General features: G+C 49.1%; 1 pseudogene; it reads right to left on the bottom strand.

Moving 5' to 3' along the window:
- Positions 1-570: 570 nt before the first annotated feature.
- Positions 571-4,289, bottom strand: LOC146210070 (inositol hexakisphosphate and diphosphoinositol-pentakisphosphate kinase pseudogene; annotated as a pseudogene).
- Between the last annotated feature and the right edge of the window lie 3,275 nt (positions 4,290-7,564).

The following is a 7,564-nucleotide window of genomic DNA, read 5'->3' as shown; positions in this document are numbered from 1 at the left end:
ACAAAGAAACATAAGGCGCTACTGCGCTGAGAACAGGCTGTTCATGTGCGCGACAATTGAACACCAACGGAAAGCGGGAAGAATGTCAGGGTCTCACCGCGGCGAAACCAAACACACTGCGGAGCGAATAAAACGAGCAATGAGGCCAAAGCGCTAACGGCGACACAAGAAAGATTGCTCCTCGCGGTACAGCAACTCACAGAAATACGCCTAGGCTGTTCCTGCAGGCACTGCTTTCATCGTCGTGTCGGCGATCTTCTTTCAGTCGTCCGTGCACACCCTGCTGGCCCATAACGCTCGCCGGTTGCCCCGCGCCGGCCTCTCCGCCGGGGCAAAAAAGCCACGCGCCTCGTTTCTGAAGCGCTTATCTACCCTCGTCTGTCGCCGCTAACATCACGCCCCCAAGATTATCTGCTTGCTCATGCGCACTCGCGCTGCCAGTGCAAACAATACAAATAGAAAGACGCGCGCGCGGTTTAAAACACCTAATGGGGCTGCGGAGCCCCACACTCCCCCCTCTCAAGACGGGACACCTCCCGAGATGTCAAAGAACGAAACGAAGAAGGGCACTGGGCATTCACTGAGGTGGTGATGAATGAGGCTTGGACTTGAATGGCCCTATGTAGCTCAGTAGGACAGGTAGGAAGACTAGCCCATGTGCTGCGCCCACCAGCACGATGGACAGGTACATGCGGAAGTAGAACACCCGGAAAAGCTGCGACTTGGAAAAGGCTAGGACCACGACACCGCCAAACTTCGTCAGCGTAATGCCTGACAGCATAGAGCTGCCCATGGTAGCAAGAGATTCCTGCGACCGCATCACACGGCAGGGCTGTCCACTCACAAGGAAAGCCCGGACAATATGAGAGCAGAAATCCACTGATATGCCAACCACTGTACGGTGAAAATGGAGGGGTTCAGAGACTGTTGTTGTAGTATCGTGGGTCGTGCGGTGAAGGTGGCGTGCTGTAGCTATTTCTGCTGGTAGTGCCCGATGAATCCGCTGCACTGGACTCGTTCTCGGTCATCTGCCGCAGCTTTCTCCAGATATTCAGGGTTGATGATGTTGGTGTTGATGGTCCACTACTAGACACAAACGATGGCGGCCCACTCCATATCATACTGTTCGTGGGTGAAGCGACTGGCAGGGCAAAATACTGGTTGTTGCTGAACGAGGAACCGGCCGTAGCACCTTGGGAACAGAGCTTAGGAGCAGTCTGTACGTTGTACTAGTCACCGTGCCCAGAAACTGGTCCAACTGATGCAGGGAAAGTGCGTTGTGCAGTGTCTCCAAGGGCCGGATGGAAGGTACGCTCACTATGCCATCAGCAACAGCAGTGGAAAGAAGTTTTTCAAGTCTGGAGCACTGGACGAGCCACTGATCACTGCTGTACTAAACAGGCTCCCAGAAGAACCAAAGACCTTAGGGAGGTCAGCGACGCTGCAAATCCTCAGATAGGAGCTCAATTGCACTTTGTCCATCTTCGGAGGCTCAGCGGCATCACTGTCCAAACTTCACGGTCGCTGACTGTCCGAGTTGCATCGTACAATTGGGTACAGCTTCAGACGCTCGTCTCCCGGTACTTTTGAAGTGGCAACAGAATGGGTAGCTGCAGGTTTGGGTGTGGTGGTGACAGCTTTAGCGTGCAATTCACCCTCCATAGGAGTGCATCGTAACACCTTTCCAATCGGTATTGGCTGTGATGAGAGGAACAGAGGGACCACAGACACAGCACTTCTTGAAGGAGATGCCCTTGCCCTAGAGCTGGCATCATCATCTAGGATGGTGGGAGATTCATGATCAGACCATACTTCCTCGTATTTCCCCTCATCTTCAAATGTAAGCTCGTCCTCCTCTTCCTCTATGCAGCTTGGTTTCTCTCCTTGGTCATGAGAGGTTGCTCCATGCATACCTTTTTCAGACGACTTCTCGCGGCCCACTGCGGCTTTGAGGGCGGAACCCAGGGCCTGGTGGCAGGTTCTTCTGGACAAAGCAGACGACCCCAGGGCTGAAGTGAAGCTCCACATGGAAACGCTCTTCCGACTGCTGGTCCTGTGTGGGGTCTTCATACAGCATGATCACAATCTGAGTCATGTAGTTTAGTTCGGTGACTGCGTTCACGTATTCCATGGCTCTGCGCCACTGTTCATCCTTGGTCTCATCTAGCAGACCTCCATATCTGAGCACAGTCAGCAATGAGTGGATGTGGCTTTCACTGGTGAAATACAGCCTCGTGCGGACGTGTCGGCCGGGCAATGAAACCCCGTGCGAGTACTGAGGGGTGAGTCGATTAACACTCTCAGTCTCATCTGCAGCAGGGTCTATGTTTCTATGCAGATCTGCTCTGATCTTCAGCAGGGGAGCGCAGATGCCCAGACCAATCGTAAGCTTTTCCAGGAGGTTCAGACCATACTCCTGGGGTATGACAACATCGACCAGAGCCTTGGTATACAGGTACAGCTCCTCTGCGTGCACAAACTGCAGCGTGTGCTGGTTGTGCTGCAGGTCGTACTTGATGCAGTCGTAGACATCGGGAATCTCTCTGATGTCAAACTTGCCGTTCTTCAGCTTGAAGTCCTTCTCCAGCTTGGCCCAGCGCCGCAGCATAAGCTCCCACGTCTCCCCGTGATACAGGGGAACGTGAGTCTTGCTCTCATCTCTGCGGCACTTAATCACCTTGATCAGCTTCTGAATGGTCTCGTACACGTGCTGACATGCCTTAACGGGATTCTTGATGAACTGCAGAGCATTGTGAATAGATCGTGCATGAGTAGGGTTAAGCTTTTCAAAGTCTTCTGTAAATTCATGGTCCACCTGGAATGCTTCATGCAGTCTTTGTTTCACCATGTTCTGATATTTGCCCGAGTCGCAGTCATTGTCCAGCAACCCATTAGTGTTTGCAGATTTAACCATTTGGACGAGAATGGGCGTCAATTCACCTTCCAGAGCCAGAAGACCCTTGGCAAAAGCTGCAGCTGTCATTTGTACTCTGCCCTCGTCCAAGACATAAATCTTGAGGTCGTGGCGGAACGTGCTGTGTAGGCGCAATAATCCGAGTCCTTGTCCGCCAGGGTACATACATCTGAAGACTCGGCCCAGTTCCTCGGCCTGTACCCGGCCGGCTGGCGTCAGCTCACCACCCCACTTGAGGATGAGCACCAGTGATGGCTCCCTTGGGTAGTCTTCATCACTGCTTGAATGCCGAGGTCTCCCTTTCGGCTGGTACTTAGCTGCACATTGCGGTTGATGCCAGAAAAATGTCCATACATTTCCAAAACTGATTTCAGCTGTTCAAGCTAAACTTTGTTTTCCTCAACTTCCGGGTCAGACTTGTGCTCTATCTCACTCAGAAGGAAGCGTGAGATGTCCAGGATTTCCTGCAACTGTTTTGGTTTCTACAGTTTGATGTGACCATCCTTGAAGCCTCCGTAATGCTCGAAAAGCTCGAAGAACTTTGGGTGTTTCACCTCCATTTTCATCTTTTGCTTAGACGTGCGGTCACCATGACGAATAACAGCAATTACACATCTGAGTTCCATCATTTTCCCGAAGTTAGTGGGCACGATTGGGGGATCATCCAGCTGGAACGGCATGGACCAGGGGATGTGGAGCTGAGGGGCCAGCTCCCGCAGAATCATGATGCCCAAGATCTTGGCACAGTCGTCGTAGTACTTCATCGAGTTCCCGTTGTTTCTCACCAGCAGATTCTCTGTCCAAGACAGCATATCTTGGTAGCTCTATGCCTGCATCTTCAAGGATGCTGTACACTTTTCTCCTGTCTTGTATGTCATACTGCATGAAAAGATCATTGACAATGAATGTACTCCTGAGCTCAGCAAACTCGATGACCTTGTTCAAGGGAAACCCTTTGGAATGAAAAGAAACGAGAAAATCGCAGAGTGGCCAGTCCTCAACTGGTTCATTGAGGATAACTTCCTCGGGGAACATGACAGTTTTGATATACTCAAACTCTTCAAGCCTTGTGAGGATCTCTTTCATTGGATTGGACTGAGAATTCTTGGCCATGGCACAAATGCCAACGAGGCCTTGCTTCCCTGGAGCAAGACTGTCATCTTCAGAGTCTGCATGTTCGGGATCCTTTTCTATCTTGTTCCAGAGAATATAACCACAGTCATCTGCAACGTAGAAAAGAGGTTGACTTCTCAGCCCAGATAGCCTTGCTCCAATTCATTGTACGATATTATCGGTCATCGCATAGAGGGGAAAGAAAAAAAGAAGTGTCCTCTAGCCGCTCTTGGTTCTCATCGCACAGTCGCGAAGCGGCCACTACCGGCAGCCGCCATTGCTGCACGATTCCTGACGCGCTTATCTACCCTCGTCTGTCGCCGCTAACATCACGCCCCTCAAGATTATCTGCTTGCTCATGCGCACTCGCGCTGCCCGTGCAAACAATACAAATAGAAAGACGCGCGCACGGTTTAAAACAACTAAAGGGGCTTGGGAGCCCCACAACACTTATTGGAAATCATGCTTGTCGTTCAGCAAGCACGGACACAGCACACTATCGGTTTCTAATCGACGGCGGCACAGCAGCGAATGACGCGCGGTGGCCGGTGTCGGCCTGTGACGTCACCAAGCGTTTCAATATGGCGATTGGTGTCGAAGGGAGGAACTTCGCGGTGTCGACTTCGGCCACTTATTTGGAAATAAGGATTGCGTTTAGGGCGCTGAAATTTCGGATATGGAATAATAAGGTCCAGTATTATACCTGCCAAAGTACAAAACTAATATAGTGGATGACCATGGCATGACCACTTTAACTTATCTCTACTTCTTTACTGTGCCACAAATAGGAAAAAATAAGAGGAATCTTGTCATCCGCTAGAAGCACACCCACGGGAAGAAAGACAGCTAAAGGCAACGAACAGGGATAGTGCACTCAACCAACGCTGAACGACGGTGGCAGAATCCGTGAAACGAAAATGAAACTGAGAGAAAAGTGCAAGGACCCCATGTCGCGGCGGCAAGGTGTAATAACTGAATATCCAAGTCCCAGCAACCAGAATTTAATTCGTGCAGGTGCAGTGCACCCCACTGTCATATAGGGTGATTCACTGCAACGCGGGATGCCCATCGACATGAAACACCGTCTGCAGCGTCAGCTCTTCTATGCTGGTGCCACTGCTGAATGCAGACAAACATGAGCGGATAAAGAGAACCAAATTTGTAGACTTGGTCGACGTCATTACGTCCACTGTGTGTTGACCGAGATGTACAACTCGATATGGTAGCGTTTTAGAGCATCAGTGCACATAACCAGCATAACCCCTCTTGTTGCCTTCCTTACGCGGATTCTCTAACATCTTGGGATGCACTGTAGCTGTCTTTGAAAAAAAAAAAAAAATACTTGAGAAACCTCAATGACTTGACACGAAACAGCAGAGACAAGCCGGATGGCAGGGAAGAGACAAGCGCTCATATGAAGTTGATTGCGGAAAAGGCATGAATTTTCAGGGCAAGTAAAAGCACAATATAAATTTGTGTTTTCTTGCTCGCTCAGCCCCTTTATATTGCTGCCTTTTTGCAGTAAACCTTTTTGTTGTTTTTCAGTGCTTGTTTGTGTCTCTTCTCTATACCGTACGTCTTTCAGTGCTGTTTCATCGTTACTTCCAACGTGAACCTGACTCAGCCCTATTAACCGTATAGTGAGAATCCTAGCTTCTCAGTAGCTTGCGAGGGTGGAAGAACGGGCTAAGTTCATGTTTGTTAAAAACAGCGCAGCCGTAAGACGATACAGCGCTGACTTGAACTGGTTGAAAATTAACGCTGTATCGTCCTAACTTTCACTGTCCGCGTCTTAAGGGTGCGCTGTTTTTTACAAACATTCTTAGTAACGCCGTGTTGATTTGCTTGGCACCCATGTCTAGCCTCGTGGTTCTCATGGGCGTGAAATGTAGCTCAAAGTCTCGCCTCCACTGACGCGTAGGCCCGTGGGTCATGTTCCCGGGACTTTCCGGAAGGTGTTCATTCGGGTAGAGCATAAAGCGGGCCAATGCGGACTTGCTTTTGACCTCCTTAGTGTAATGAGTAGCCTGGGCAAGTGCTGTCAGCTTCGGTGACGTAACTCAGCTCAAGTTCAACTATAGCTTTCGATCCCAACGTGTGGCGTACCTCGTAATATCTGTCATTGCGCTGATTAAGGGACGTATGAAACATTGAGGGCCACGTTTTGGAAACAGAGCAGCAGCCCTCACGTCTTTGTGAGAAGAGCTTTGAGAAGTGTCCAGTGCCCTGCATACGTGCAATGATTACACAATGAAATGCAATTCAGACCCAACCTAATATTGTCCATTTAGATAGAATAATAGGCGAGGTAAAGTCGTTTTCGTTCGTAAGATTTCAAGAAGAGTATCTTGTTGGGCCAGTTGGTGCGTAGTTGTAGGTGTAACCAGCGAAAAGAGGACGTGTTAACAAGGAAGAAGTGCACAAGGACGACGCAGAAACACAACTGAATTTACTACATAGAAATGGCCAAACAGAGCGAGGCGCACACGTGAGTCAGCACTAACGCCACAGGGATAAAAAACAATTCAAGATAGTGCAGGAGCTGCTATCTTGCACGTGGGAAAACTATGTTCCATTCATAAAATTATATTCCCTTGCATAAAACCTGACGGAGCTGTCCTTGACGCATTCATTGCTTAACTTGTTGATTTTGAATGCTTCCAAGATCTCTCGATCCATCTGTGTTTTTCCACGGCCGTTGATGCTGAGATTACTAAAGAGGGGGGTACAGTTATCACAACTTTTGCAATGCTTCGGTACATTGGCTGTGTTATCCGGCTTCAGTGAGGTACGGCGCTGCCTTAAACGGTCATTAATACACTGGCCAGGTTGGCCGATGTAGGCCTTACCACTTAACAGGGGTAGAGAGCAAACAACATCAGTTGTAAATCTGGTGAAGATAGTTTAGTGCTTGACTTCGTAGATCTTTTTGTCCTTATTTGAAGTGATACGGGCACACAGTGAAGACAGTTTCGTGCGCGCTGAAAAGACTACTTTGACTCCGTATCTCATGGCAACCTTTTTAACATTATGCGATATTTTGTGGATATACGGTATTACAGCCGGTCTTGGTTCCTGACTTGACGTTTCTTCGTTGCGAGGCATGTACTGTACCTTTGGCTTACTTGATAATGATTCAGCAATGGAAATCAGGACTTGTTCAAGGTGACCCGCTGACCGCAGGCGATAAGCCTACTCAAGAAAACTATTCTGCAGAATGTATGGGCAGCTTTTTTGCACGGCATTACATAGGCAGAGGTTGGCTATTCCCCTTTTTACGAGTTTAGAATGGGACGAGGGGTAGTACAACAGGCCTTTTTTGGTGCGGGGAGCGTATTTCCAGCAAACGTGGCTATCGTCAGAGAAGGTGAGGTGTAAATCTAAAAATCTGATGCTATCGTCAAGTGGGACCTCATGAGTGAAGCTCAAGTCAGTGGATAATAATAAACGGATAATAATTCCTTAGCAGCCGAATCGACGCTGTCAAAATGAGTTAGTTTTAAAAGGATTTTAAAGTTATCGCCATACCTAAAAACC

This window comes from Amblyomma maculatum, chromosome 1, assembly GCF_055883805.1.
Source record: "Amblyomma maculatum isolate TAMU_Amacu chromosome 1, ASM5588380v1, whole genome shotgun sequence".
Taxonomy (NCBI): domain Eukaryota; kingdom Metazoa; phylum Arthropoda; class Arachnida; order Ixodida; family Ixodidae; genus Amblyomma; species Amblyomma maculatum.
The sequence above is the reverse complement of the archived record's forward strand: the minus strand, read 5'-3'. Positions and strand labels throughout refer to the sequence as shown.